General features: G+C 45.0%; 1 long non-coding RNA gene across 1 annotated transcript; it reads left to right on the plus strand.

The window, feature by feature from the left end:
* Nucleotides 1-461: 461 nt before the first annotated feature.
* Nucleotides 462-12934, plus strand: LOC144318200 (uncharacterized). Its single transcript, XR_013384018.1, has 2 exons — nt 462-632; nt 12721-12934. It is a non-coding gene; the product is annotated as an uncharacterized LOC144318200 (long non-coding RNA).
* Nucleotides 12935-14537: the final 1603 nt, after the last annotated feature.

The following is a 14537-nucleotide window of genomic DNA, read 5'->3' on the forward strand; positions in this document are numbered from 1 at the left end:
CGTCCAGTTCTGTCTCCTAGAGCTCAGGCCCAAGGGAAGCCATCCTTCCACCTGGGGCCATGTAGAGCACCCTAGAACTGATCAGAAACTGGGATAATCTGAAGGCCAAAGTCACCCAGTTTGGCAGCCTGGGTTTCCTAACTTCCCTGTAACAAGGAATTTGTCAGCCAGCCAACAGAATTCTTGTTACTGGACAGACAGAGCAGTTCTGATGAGTTCTTGTACACTGATTTTTCTTTTCTACACTGGATGCAAACACTGTCTATTATTAGAGTCTTTGCTTAGACAAACGAGGGATGATGGGTCAAGTGAAGACTGGCTTTCCTTTGCACACTCATCCTGGGCACACTCTGGCCATCCCAATTAGACTGACTGATGTGCCAGTCTGATGGGATTGTCTGGTGGTCCCTAAATCTCCTTAGCAACACGTTTGCAAAGGTTCTTGGAATAGAATGCATCTGCAGCTAATTCCATCCACTGTGTGCTGCTTTATACTGGTTCCATTTGGAGGAAGATCCTTCCCTCCGAGAGCCTCAAATATCTCAATTATAAGATGGGGATAATTATTTAGGGTGATGCTCTCACTGGTGATGATGGACCTATACCCTAAGTTTGCTGTGCAGATAAGCAAGGTAAGGTATATGAAAATGCAAACTGTGAAGTGCTGAATTGATGCAGCCTATCTAACAGACTATATGACAGAATGGAGTAAACACCGGACTGGGAGTTTAATTCTTGTGCCTTTTGCAAGGCATATCACTTAACATTTCAAGGGACTCTCTCTCCATCTGTGAAATGGCAAGTCATGACTTTTGCCTTTCCGACTAGCAGGGCAGCTATAGAACCCAAGCGAGCATTCTGGAAAGTCATTTATAAACTGTAAAGTATTGTGCAGGCACACAGGACAACTAACTTCACCAAGGGAAGTTTCCAACATGGAGAAATTGTATGGCAAATTCCTCTTGTAAGTCATCTCCTGCTCGCATATGCTTCTTAAGTCCAGAACATGCTTAGATTTCAATTTCAAACCAGCTCCAATGAATTGGCCACAGGTCCATGCTGAGGAGAATTTTATTCAATGGTTATTTGATGACTGACTGAACGAATGAATGATGCCAGGTATAGGAGGAGATGGCTCTATTTTTATAGCACCGACTCCACATGATGTGTTTAAACTCCTCTGTATAATTAGCTTCATGAACTCTCACCAAGCGGCATAAATCTTTATTGGTACTACTGAGAGTATCTGAATTTTGGAAAAAAGTTGCTCTTGCTCCAGAGTTTTTATTAAGAATTGTGACACGTGTCATACAGTGTTTCTGTTAATTGAGCGTCAAGTGAATGAAATGCACACAGATGCAGGGGACTTGGCAGGTTCACGGGCAAGACATGGCTGTGCATTTGCTTCTGCGCCCAGCCTCTGGGCTGTGCCGGGTCTCTATCCCCACCGAGTGCCCGGGCGCTGCAGCTGTAAGGAAGATCCTGCCAGTTTCCCTTGTGGTCAATCTGCCATCTGTCCTCCCCCAGCCCTTCAATGTCCAGCTACAGCCTTCGAATCCCACTCATGCCCACTCACTTTGCCATGGGCAAGGTCAATGGCAGTCCGTTGGTGCCAGCAGAAAAGGAAGCCACAGCCACAGCTATCTGGTTTCCTGGCTGCCTCGTATTCGGCTTTCCCTACTTCGGTTTATTTGAGAGAGAGGGAGAGACAGCGAGCATGGGAGGGAGGAGCAGAAGGAGAGGGAGAGAGAGAGAGTCTTAAGCAGACTCCATGTGGAGTGTGGAGCCTGATGCAGGGCTCGAGCTCACGACCCTGAGATTATGACCTGAGCCAAAACCAAGATTCAGACACCCCTAGGTCCCCCCCTCCTTTAAATTTCACCAGGACATCCTTTCTGCTCAGCCCTCTGAACCTCACCCCTTGTGCATGACACCTATATATTACAGGATGCTCTTCTCAACGTACATTTTCTGGTATTTCCTTAACAGTGTAAAAACTAATGGACTTGGAGATTTGTGTTCAGTTCTCCAAGAACTCTTAAAAAGCTGCAGTAGAAGAAAGTGTGGTTCAATGGTGAAAATGATGACTAGCTTGGATGATGACCAATTCAGATAATTGGCCATAGACCTCTAATCTTGCTGGTATCCCTCTGTCACTCAGCAGGGACCGGGCCGATCATTCCATCAATACATTTATTTTGTCAGCTGTCACTGTGTGGCGCCCACATGTCTCAGCTGGGTAACTTAGACTGAGAAATGGAAACCTGCCAATATCAGAATCATTTCATCCCTATCACGTGCCTTTCTTGTCATATGGATTTTCAATGCATTTCTGCCTGGCTTGGCAAATCTAAGCCATGACCTTGCTTTTAGCTGCTGGGTCCCTTTAATTATTACTATCAATTCCAACCAGCTTGAGTCAGTACATTTCTAAACTGCATTAACTCAGTAAGTTCTACCCACAAGATTTCTATTTCATTCTGCCCAACATCCCCCTCTACACACACGCGTGCGTGCGCGCGCGCACACACACACATACACACTCACCTCACCCAGTATCACTGAACTGGTTATTTCTTCTCAGCAGGGAGCGCGTGTATGTACACATATTGATTTATTTTCCTATGACTTTTCATACGCAGTTTCTCCTTGGAGTAGCTTCACTCCTGTCCAAAGGAAAGTCCTGGATTCCTGATAATGTTAAATAACTAAATCATTACCCATTCAACAAACATTGAGTCCTTAGATTTCCAAACCAGGCACCATGATAAGTTCATGGATATCAGTCATCATTGTGAGAGGCAAAGCAGAGGGTCCAAAAGTGGGTTTCAGAGAAAAGCTCCTTCCTGTTTCATTATAATTCCTGAGATGATGTGAGGATTTCACATATCTCATGAGAAAGCGATCATGAGGGGCCTCTGGGTGGCTCAGCAGGTTAAGCATCTGCCTTCAGCTCAGGTCATGATCCCAGGGTCATCCCATGATGGACTCCCTGCTCAGTCAAGAGCCTGCTCTTCCCACTCCCCACTGCTGTCTCTGTCTCTGTCTCTGTCTCTCTCAAATAAATAAAATCTTAAAAAAAAAAAAAAAAGAAGAATGATTATGAAATTGCCTGTCCTCCACATCAGGACTAGGAGCTCCTCCCTCCAGGGGCCTCCTCCCTACCTAGGACCCTTGTCTGCTGGTGTCCATGCAACCAGTCCCTCTGAACATCACACAAACCACAGAGATTTTGCTCTGAGGTCACAGGCAGGGTGTGAAGGCAAGGAAGGGAAAGAGACGTGAGATTTCAAGTCAGGCCTGGCTCCTAACCCAGCTCTAGCACTGTGTGATCAAGCTCTTCTCCATCACTGGGTAACGGGGATGACAACAGGACCGTCAGTGGGATGTAGGGTGAATACTGTGCATACACAAAGCTCCAGCACAGAGCCTGTTATTTACATGCTGCCCCTGCTCCTGTTAGAGTCCAGCTCAGTCATCGGCCAAGTATAGAAGCTCCAATACTTCCACCTTATCTTGAAACCCTCGTCCCACTCCTGATCCCCCTCTCAAAACAGTAACAGCAGCAAATGGTGCAGAGAGGCTACTGGTTAATTTCCAATGTATATGACTCTCTGCTTCCGCAACATAATCCTGACTTCCCGCTGGCAATGTTATCACCCTGTTGAAAGAGTACATTCTACAATCTCCCTTGCAGCTTATGCGCAGACACGATTAAGTTCTGGCCTGTAAGATATAAATTAAAGTGGTGTGAAATTTCCAGGAAATAGTTGTTAAAAGAGGAGGCGTGCCCTCCTCTTTCCTTCAACTTCCTCTTTCTTGTTGCCTGGAACATTTATGTGAGGACTGGTGCTCTAGCAGCGATCTTAGCTTATGAGGATAGACTCACAGCCTATGGACACGCAGTAGGAGGAGCCTGGATCTCTGACATCTCTTTATATGGCTTTATCATTCACTGGCTGCTTATTCTGGGAATTCTTTTATATGAGAGGTAAATACACTTTGATCTCATGCAAGCCCACAAGTTATTTGGGAGTTTTCTGTTATAGACAGGTAAACTCTAAATGGTGTGCCTGATTTCTCCACTTTTCTCCTCTGCATCAGGTCAAGGGCCAGCTCAACTGAATAACCTCAGATCATTTCTTCTCCCCCTCGTTCATGTCAAAGATTCAAATTTGTGTGATAGATTTTCCACTTATTTGAGTTTATATTGGGTACCTACCCTGTCTTCACCAGGGATGAGGGACATTGAATCAGGAGGAAGGAGCCCCTAGGGACTCCTAAATTGATCCCACCTTCAGGAGTGAAAGATAAAACCCCAAAGGGAAATAGGAGCAGTGGCAACCAAGGTCCACCCCCAAACCTCCCAATCCCCATGCTTCTGTTGACCAGCATACGGCATCTGGGACTGCGGCAGCGGCAGGAGTCAGTGCAGTTGTGATTCTGAGTGCCGGGATCTCTGACTGCCAAGTAGGGACAACACCACCTTCATCTCTAGGTGACTCTAGCAGTGGGATACACAGGCCTCTGTGCACAGAAGAGGATTTGAGGCTCAATTTGTTCAGCATCTATTACAAGTCTACTGAATACACTGGGGACACAGGATGCAGAGCTAACCAGCCTGCCTCGTACTCGCAGCCTGGAGGGAAGGGCACAAGTTGATGACCCAAGGTAAACAGATGGGTGGGAGTTACAGGACCGCACAGGGGTAGCTTGTAGTCTAGACAGGTGGGGCGGGGAATGAGGAGGAAGAGGCAGTAGGGATCGTCTCCACGGCGAGTCCAGCCTAGAAGCAGAATAGGAATCAGGCAAAGCAGTGGGGAAAGCAGGCTGGAACGTGGAGGGAAGAAGGCGGAGCATGTCTGGGCAAGCGCAGGTCATACTGTGGTCTTATTGGAGCCCAGAGTGTGAGGGGACACAGTGGGCCAGAAGCAGGCCACAGAGGACTTCAAGGGATATGAAGCAGAGCCTCGAATCTACCCTGTAACCAAGGGAGGACTGCTGAAGCATTGTCATCATGAGCTCAACGTGATGAAATATGCATTCTAGAATGATTAGAAGGATTGTTGCATGTGGAGAACAGGCAGTGGAAGAGGGGCCAAAGGATCATGGTGCAGTAACCAAGGAGGAGCCTGTTGAAATAATATAATCAAAAAATAACGGTGTCTTGAATAGAGAGGAACATTGCCTTACCAAAAAAAGTACAGCAATGTTCTGGCCAGTTCTTATTTCGTTCCCCAGTGAAAGCCAAAAACCTAGTGTTAAATTGCAGGCATCTCTGCATGCATCCAGAGGAACAGAGGCCAAGTGTACAGATTGCTGGGATCCCACTTGTACTGGAGCAGAGCATCAGAAAATTAGCAGTTAGCTCAGTGCCTCTTAGACCATCTCCCTGAGACACCTCCAGTGGTCTCTCCACAGGTCTCCCGGGCTGTGTCAGGAGCTGGAAAGCCGACAAATCAGAATGGTGTCGCTGGTTACTCTGGCATTCTGAGTGAACGAGGGACGGGAGGAATGACTGTATGAACTTATCAATTGCATTTCTGGATGAGGGCCACCCTGGTTTCTAGAGTTAACCATCAGAGCGATGTGGGACCCAGGAAAGTTAACAAAAATCCCCTACCCCTGGACAAGCAGAGCAGGACTGATTCCATTTTGTGCTACACCTGCCACCTCCCCTATGACCCCCACATGACCTGCTTATTGCTTAAGGCGCTGCCCCACCCTAGGCGAGCTGCTGGGCACACCCTAATCGGAAATCGGCTCATAACCATGTAACCCTGCTTTGTGCCCCCAAAACTGCGCGCCGATTCTGACCAAAGTAATAGGCCAGCTCAAGGGGATACTATAGGGTAAGATGCAATTCAATCGGCCACCTGTGTGTGGACCGACATGACTGTGCAACTTTCTGCGTATCCCATGGGCCACTGGCCCCAATAAAGCTGCCACGCCTCTTAGTCTCGGGGTCCAAGTCCCTGCTCCGCTGTGTCGGGTACACTTGGACCCAAGCTCCAGCTTGTAAAGAAACCCTCGTGTGTTTGCGTCGGTGTCGGCTCCTTGGTGGTGTCTCGGATTCGCAATCTTGGGCACAAAAAGCGAGGGGATTTTTTTTATCCCACTTTCTGCCTTTTCTTTTAAGTACTTCTTAAAAGAACTGGAAAGTGTTATTGAACCATTCCTACCTCACACTACTCAGAGGAGTGAGCCATCATTCTCCATCAGAAATGGTGGCTGGGATGGGTGCGATGCCTCACACACCTGGACTTTTAGCTGATCTTACAGCCGTTTACTGACAGGGGAGGTGTGTAATTTGGGAAATGTATTTTTGGAAATGCTATAGATGCAGAACAAAAGTTAAGCAGATAGATAACACATGGAGCCCGAGTTATCAAGCACTTTGTTACCTTATTCAAAAACAACAAAAACACCAACCTTTCCTGAGCTTTCACTGTTCACTTTGGAGTCTGGTGAGAAGTAGGTTTTCTCCAGGTGTGGCAATTGTTCTGGTGGGAATAAATTCAGCAAAGGAAACCATGCGCCATATGCCAAGCTAGTCAGTGTATGTGTTTATGCTGAATTGTGCATTATGGGTTCATTCCCTTTCCATCCTGCCTGTTAACCTTCTATAAGAAGAAAAAGAAAGTTCCTTGAGTAAATCTGCATACAGGGTTTTCAAGCTGATGCTGACATAAGTCTCATATTCAAGGAACTCCACGAATATTAACCAATGCCTCCCTTTCCTTTCCACTGGGTTCAAACACATTCATTAACACCCAGGAGTCTGGGGGCCCCGAGATGCCTCCTGGATTCTTGTCCCCCTGGATCATGACTCCCACAGCTTGATCACACAGAATGGTTCAGCCAAAAAGCATCTATGCACCACCTTGCACCCTTTAGGATAGCTACTTTAAAACAGCAACAACAGAAAAGAACAAGGGTTGGTGAGGATGTGGAGAAATCAGGACCCTTGTGCACTGTTGGTGAGAATGTAAAATGGTGTCACCCCAGTGGAAAACAGTGTGGTAGCTTCTCAAAAATATTTTTTTAAATACAAGAACTACTATACAATCCAGAAATACCACTTCTGGGTATATATCCCAAAGCATTGGAAGCAGGTTCTCAAAGAGATGTCTGAACACCCATATTCAGAGCAGCATCATTCACAATACTCAAAAGATGGAAACAACCCAGATGTCCACTGACGATTGAATACATAAGCAAAACATGGTCTATCTGTTCGATAGAATATGATCCAGCCTTCGGAAAGAAGGAAATCCTGACACCTGCTACAACATGGATGAGCCTTGAGGACATTATGTTAAGTGACGTAAGCCAGTCATGAAAAGACAAATAGTGTATGATTCCACTCCCGTGAGACACCTAGAGTTGCCACAAATTCATAGAGACAGGAAGTAGAATGGTGGTTACCATTGGCTAAGGGGAACAGGGTGGGGAGTTCGTGTTTAATGGGGACAAAGTTTCATTTTTCTAGGATGAAGCATTCCAGGGATGGATGGCGGTGATGGTTGTGATGATAAAATGTAAAAATAAAATAAGTAAATGTATTTAAACACCACTGAACTGTACACTTAAAAATAGGATGATAAATTTTATGTTATGTGTATTTTGCCACAGTTTTAAATAAAAAGCATCAAGGAGTCTGTAGGAGAAAAAGAGGTACCAGACTGTTCTGCTTGGTCAGCCCTGAGGAAAACCTAAGGGAGATGTGTCTTCTCCGCTTCTCCCCTTGCTTTCTCAATCCTTTCCTTGCTCCCTGCACTCTGCTCACTTCGGGGTGTCCTCGGAGCCTGGGAGGTCTCTGCTCTCCCCTTCCTCTACCATTAAGGTCATTCCCCACCAACAGCTCAGCTGCCCCCCAGGAGCCCCAGGCAAGATCTCCAGATTCCTCCACCTTTCCACTTAGCTTCAGATTCATGCTGCCACTTGCCCACTGGAAATGTGCCCCCACGACCCCACAGAGAACTCCTCCTCCCCCCAGACACATCTTCCTTCCACTTTCCGATCTTAAGTTATGATCTAGATTCTACTGAGCTCCCAATCCCCTCCATCGTTTAGCTCCCGCATTCTGTTTTCTTCATTGCTTTTTAAAACATGCATGTGATCATGTCATCCTCCTGCTTAAAAACTGTACCAAGCCTCCCCCATTGCTTCTAAAAGTAACCTTCTCCAATATCCCAAGGCCGAGTTGGGTACATTCAAGGGTCTCAGGAAATAAATGAATCGAACTGGCTTTGGGTCAGGTGACAATTCCTGTGAGAAGAAAGATGCTGTCATGCATGAAGAAGGTAGCTGCAAAAGGCAGAATTTTAGAGCTGACTCCCCAAGATTCCTGACCCTTGGTTATAAAATCAAACGTTAGTCCAAGGACTGCTGGGAAGGGTTTTGCCGCTGCGATTAAAGCCCCAACTCAGTTAACCTTAAAATATGTAGATTATCTGGTTGGGCCTGACCCAATCAGGTGAGTGCTTAGGAAGGGGAGTCTTTTTTCCCCCTGCTTGTAGCAGAAGTGGGAGTCAGAAAAAGTGGAAGCAAGAGAAGGATCCGGTGTGCTCTTGTTGGCTTTGAAGATGAAGAGGCGACCTGCAAAAACCAGAGATCAGCCTCTCGGAGTGAGAATGACCCCACTAAATTCTGCCAACAATCTGAAGACATCTAGAAGCAGATTCCTCTTCAGACTCTCAGAGTAAAAGCCTAGCCTGGCCACCATCTTCGTTTTAGTCTTGTGAGACCCTAAACAGAGAGCATACCTGAGCCCACCCCAACTTTTAACCTAAAATGCTGCAAGCTAACACGTGGGTATTGCTTTCTACCACTTGATTTGCAGTGATTCCCCAACACTGGGAAATGAATGCAGCACTCTCTGGGACAGCTCTTGGTGGTGGTGGTGGGGCAGTGGGCTTCCCCGAAGGCAGAAGGCAGGACGAGCTCAGCAAGCCGGCCCCAAGGAACTGTTCCACCCACCAACCCACTTTAAACAGACCCATTTACCTTTTTCTGCCTTCTATGACTTTCTCTGTTCTTAATTAGATCCACTTTGGAACTTCATGGACTTTTCAAAAACAATTCTTAGGATTGTAATTACTTTTATCCTCATCTACAGACACTTAAGACTGCAAAGTATAATATAGCATCGTCTTTGGCACACATCATTGTATATGGTTGTATTAAGCTTAATAAATGAATACCAACCCCTCCTCCTACCTCCTACCAACCCCTCTCTCCCACCTCTGTGTATGTGTGTGTGTCTGTTTCTCTCTCTCTCTCTCTCTCTCTCTCTCTCTTCCTCATACCCCCCACTGCCCCCCGCCCCACGACCAAATTATGCCTCAATCTCTTACTTGGAAGGAAATAAGCAGCCATTTTCAATAAGAAAATAAAAGAGTTTGTCATTGTCTACACTGTCTGCTAATACTGATTTAAGAACATGAACTTTGGAATCACCTAGGGTAAAATCTGTACTCCAGGTCCCTCTTTAGTGGCTACGTGAAATATCTTGGTTTTTTTCACCTGTCATACGTGCACAATAATAGCATTCCTATGAAGATTCATTTAAATATGGCCCATGAAGTCCTTAGCAGTAAATGAGTCCATACTCAGTAAATGAGACTGTTACTATTATAAAGGAGATGAATATGTGCGAGCCTTTAAAAGTAAGGACATTAGGACCAGCTCAGGCTTGCTCAAGGCTAGGTGCCCAGTTTGGTTTGGTCATGGTTTTGAGTTTAGCCCTGTCCAAGCTAAATTCTCTCAGATTGTCTCTCTGCCACATAAACATCACTGAGATGCCTCCAGTTGCTCTTTGAGTTATCTGCAGACATTTGATAAGTGAGAAAGAGACAAAGAAATGCAGATTGGAGCCCTTAGAAACATCTTTTTTAAAAGGTTTTATTTTTTTATTTGAGAGAGTGAGCACCAGCAGGAGGGAGAGGCAGAGGGAGAGGGAGAAGCAGACTCTCCGCTTAGCAGGAAGCCCGACATCCCAGGACCCTGAGATCATGACCTGAGCTGAAGGCAGACGTTTAACTGAGCCACCCAGGAGCCCCAGCAGCATCTTTTCTTTCTCATGCCACTCCAGAGCCAAGCCCAGTATCTTGAGTGTGTAAGGACACAGCAAATAAACATGCACCTGTCAGGAGCTGATTGCAAGGGCTGTGACTGCTGTATCTGGGGGCGATGTCAGAGTCTGATTTCTGGACATGTCAGAAACAAAACAGGGGAGAATAAGTGGACACAAAAAGTGCAGAGTGAGGGGATAATTGCTTTTCATCCGAGTGTTCAAAAGAAAGAGTTCAAGAACACAAAATGTAGCAGAGCTTGACATGCTAGCAGGATCCTTCAGATCCCAGCAGATCCCTGCAGCTCCTTGGGATCTGGGCAGATCTGAGCTATAGTGGGATTCCAAGTGTTCTGGGAGCATTTGGGAAGCTTCTCACAGGGAGGGTAAAGTAGGGAGGTTCCCCTACATCTCAGGGACTAAATAATAATGCACTACACCAGGGTTCACTAGGTTTGCAAAGATGTCCCCAGACTGGCAGCAGCTGCAGTATCACCTGGGAACTTGTAAGAAATGCAAAATTCCCAAGTCTCACCCAGACCTAATAAATTAAAAACTCAGGTGCTGGAGACGGGCCATCTGTGTTTCAATGTGCCCCTGGGTGGTCCTGATGCTGACTAAATGTTGAGAACCGTGGTTCTCAAATATATATTCAAATGAAATATACATGAAATTATATATATATATATATATCACATGTATATATATGTGTATATATCAAAGGATGCTAAGAAAAAATATCCAAAACTTGGAAGTCAAGCAAAGAAAGAGCAAGACCTTTCAGTATTATACAGAGGCATTATTCAGCAGGCAACCCATTATTTAGGGGAATGTAGTTCTGGTTGGATTTGCTATGTATTATACATTAGATCCCAGCCACTAGTAAGTTATATGTAACTCCTAGTTTCTGATCCATTAGAAAAGACGACCTCCAAGGCCGTGGGTTTTAATTGCGCTATAGGACAGTAAGCACTTTCGTATCTGACTCAGCAGTCTTCTCACATTCCGTTTGGAATGCCTCTAAATATCTAGCTCCTGAAGATGCACTTTGGCCAGCTTTACCATTTTACTGGATCCCTCATTAAATGAGTGGACAAGTCTTCGACACATGTTGGTTCTATATTCATAGGAGGATCAGGTTTTTAACACTTTGAAAATTATTTTTCCAGATAAATACATCTTGACTACAATTTAACCTTGGGTTAAATTCCATCCTGGTGGTCAGTTGTGAGACCATCTGTGTGGAAGGGCCATGTGTCTGCCCCATAGAGGAACTAGTTTTTCTGAAGATAGTGGCTGAGCCCTCTCCTTCTCCTTCTGCCCTGACTCGTGTGGGCATTCTTTGTCTCTCTCAAATAAATAAATAAATCTTTCAAAAAAAAAAAAGAAAAAAAGAAAAGAAAAGAAAAAAGTGTTAGGGAAAAAAATAAAACAAAAAAATTTCAAGCAAAAAAGAGTGTTATCAGGGGTGCCTGGCTGGCTCATTCAGTGGAACCTGTGACCCACAACCCAATGGTTCTGGGTTCAAGCGTCATGTTGGATGTAGAATTTACTTAAAAATAAAAAATTCTAAAGAGTGTTATTGAATTCTCTGACTCCAGTTTGTTCTTCAAAACATGAGAAAAATTGATTCTTCACAGAGTAAGATTCAGTGATAAAACATGTGAGATGAACCTAGCACCCTGCCTTTGATACAATCCACTAGGTACTTGCCAATGTGATCAGCCTACACTACTGCATTTCACATTGGGGTGAAAGCTTTCCCCAATTATAGGATTCTCAGATATCTTACAGGCAAGTTGGGGGATATGTTTTGGGGTGAATAAACCTCTGCACTCACACTAGAACTACTGTGTAGATTCCAAAGGCAGACCTGATCTGGAGCTTTCAGTTGAGTTGGAATGGCAGGCAACACATAGTGCTGCCTTTGTTGATGAAATAGAGGGAAGAAGGAAGGAGAAACTGAATAAATATGAATGCTCCATTTTGAAGACAAATGGCAGAGACCTGGGTGGTTCAGTCGGTTAAGCATCAGACTCTTGATTTCTGCTCAGATCATGATCTCAAGGTTGTGAGATTGAGCCCCATGTCGGGCTCCTCGCTGGGTGGGGAGCCTGCTTGAGATTTTCTCTCTCCCTCTCCATCTCCCCCCCCCCACCCCGCTCGGTCTTTCTCTCTCAAATAAATAAGTAAATCTTTAAATAAATAAATAAATAAATAAATAAATAAATAAATAAATAAATAAATAAAAATAGGAAAGTGATTCTGGGGCATTTGAATTACCCAGACATGCACAGGGTTCCTTTGCTCCTATCAACTTGTAGGAACAAAATAATATGACTGAATGTGCCCACATCCACAAGAAAGGGCATCAGGCTGCCTTGTTAACTCACTGCAGACTCCTTTATATTTGTATGTACTCCAAGGAACACCTGTCAGGGGAGGGCAGGGTCTGAATGGGAACACCTGGGGGCTTCTCCACTCCTGGGAATTAAGTGCTCCAAAAGTGAGTGAGCAGGTGCCATTCATCTCAGGCAGGAGGTCTTTACCTGGGGTTTGTAATCATAAATCCAGATGGAGAAAAACATTACATCTTTAATTTTCCCTTACCACTAACTGAAATGTAGCATTTCCTTCGATTACAGATGCGGATGACAAACTGCAACAGAATGTGCATTACCTGAGATGTTACCCCTCACAAAATCACAGATATTTCCATATCACATCGTACTTGTGCAACTATCACAAAATATCAATTATATGCATCGTGACTTCAAATTAGCCTCATGATTAGTCCCGCAGCTAGAACTTGTTACCTAACATGTCAATAAAGAAGCAGATCTGTTACTATGTCACAAATTTGTTTTGGTAATATTGTGATAAATGGTTTAAGCATAACTGGTTTCTTCTTTAATCCAATTTATTTTATTTTATTCTTTTTTTATAAAAGATTTTATTTATTTCTTTTAGAGAGAGAGAGAAAAAAGTGTAAGCGGGGGTGGGGTGGAGGGCAGAGGGAGAGGGAGAGAGACAATCTTCAAGCGGACTCCATGCTGAGCTCAGAGCCTGTGGAGGGGCTCTATCCCAGGACCCTGATGTCGTGACCCAAGCTGAAATCAGGAGTTAGATGCTTGACTGAGCCACCTAGGAGCCCCTATTATATTCTTTAGGAATGGTCTTCTGAGAAGGGGACTGTAGGGCTCTCCAGATAGTCAAGGGTCCTGGGCACAAGTTGAGTGTAATGAACCTACTGCCTAAGAACCAAAGCGTGAGGACCTGGCATTACAGAACATGCTCCACCCATGAGAAAACTTAATTACTAAGGAAGAGTCTACACTCTGCACCATGGTGAGGACAGAAACTCCTTCAAGACAAGAAATAAAAAGACTAATTTTATGGAGTACTGACTTCACATTACAGACTGTACATTACTGAAAATAACCTCATGTCATCCTAATAATAACCTCGTGAGGTGAGAACAATTTCTCCTATTTTACAGGTGGGTAAACATGGCTCAGGAAGTGTATTCACACTGCTGGGGAATGAAGGAACTAAACCCAACTTCAACAAAGGTCTTTTGACTTTCCACTCTCTGACCATGGCCATGACAATGAGACTCAGCTTTAGAAGGACTACTCCACAAACAAAGAGGTCAACACATACCCCAGAGAAGAAGCCACTTTGGGTGGTCATGGAAGTGCATTGCTCAGATCCTGCTTTGCAAGAACCCAGAGGGAGGAGTCCTGCATCAACACTGTGAGCTCCTCTGCAGCATTTGCTCTGAAGACACACTGTCCACAGTCAGAGATCCTAAAGCCAGCTGTTCCTACCTGATGGGGCAGGTATCTGCTGGTGGACAATCTATCTGTGGTCCAAGGCCTCTCCAAGTTAAGTACATCCTCCTTCCACTCCTCTACTCTTTCACAGGGGCCAGAGTGGCACTGTGGTCTGAACGCTCTCACCAGTGTGTTTCTTGTGACAGTTTCATAGGCCAAGAAGGGAAAACAAACCCTCCTTCTAAACTGTCACATGAAGAATACATCACGGTAAAATAAACAGATGTGACATGGGCCAACATTGTTCCAGCTTCCAACACCAGTGTAGTTCTATTAAAAGTCAAGATTGTGATTATATTTGATGGAGAATTCTGGGGGGATTCTGGACTGCTGGTGATTCCATTTCTTGAGCTGGGTGCTGATTTAACAGGTATACTCAGATGGTGACAATTCAAGATGTTCGCTTATGATCTGTGCAGACTTCTATCCACCTATTTTTCTTTGTTAAAATATTTTTTCAAAAGTGGGCATATTCATGGCACCTGGCGTCCAATGAGGTGGAATTTGAGGGGTTGCTCTCTGTAGGGCAGGATGCAATGTACGAATCAACGGTGGTGGGGAGGGGGTTATTCTGCACAATATACACTCTGCAGGCTCCGGGGATTTGATTGGAACTGGGTTGTGGC

The sequence above is a fragment of the Canis aureus genome, chromosome 8 (genome assembly GCF_053574225.1).
Source record: "Canis aureus isolate CA01 chromosome 8, VMU_Caureus_v.1.0, whole genome shotgun sequence".
In the NCBI taxonomy this organism is placed as follows: Eukaryota; Metazoa; Chordata; class Mammalia; order Carnivora; family Canidae; genus Canis; species Canis aureus.